At 33.8% G+C, this 462-nt stretch overlaps 1 long non-coding RNA gene across 1 annotated transcript; it reads right to left on the reverse strand.

Moving 5' to 3' along the window:
• Positions 1-39: 39 nt before the first annotated feature.
• Positions 40-462, reverse strand: LOC104774985. The gene is made up of 3 exons (XR_765626.2): positions 411-462; positions 238-330; positions 40-51 (listed from the first exon to the last, which is right to left on the reverse strand). It is a non-coding gene; the product is annotated as an uncharacterized LOC104774985 (long non-coding RNA).

The following is a 462-nucleotide window of genomic DNA, read 5'->3' on the forward strand; positions in this document are numbered from 1 at the left end:
AGTCTCGATGAAGAATTCTGCTCGGCATGGTGTTTTTCCAGTCACATTTTTCTTTATTCAAAAGCACATGTAAAATCATCAAACAATGTTAGTTCCTCCTGTTTACACATACGATACAATAAAGGGTGACAAGACGATAAAAACAACTAACTAACACTTACATAACAAGTAATTAAAAGTAGAAGAGAACTCAAGAAACATATACCAAACAACTGACATTAATGATTGGTTACTCACAATTTCACGTCTTTTTCTAGCAAAACTCTTTCTCCCACATGAATGAGGCATGGTATGGTTGCTTCGGCTTTTGATGTTTCGATCTCGTACTCTCTTGAATCAAATGTTGACAAGATGTTATTTTAAGCTAAAATAGCATTTAAATATATAAATAATCAGTATAAAAACTATACCCTCCACTTATCAGTGAACCTCGTGGTAACAAAGTCATGCCATTGGTCTTCA

This window comes from Camelina sativa, unplaced genomic scaffold (genome assembly GCF_000633955.1).
Source record: "Camelina sativa cultivar DH55 unplaced genomic scaffold, Cs unpScaffold07473, whole genome shotgun sequence".
In the NCBI taxonomy this organism is placed as follows: Eukaryota; Viridiplantae; Streptophyta; class Magnoliopsida; order Brassicales; family Brassicaceae; genus Camelina; species Camelina sativa.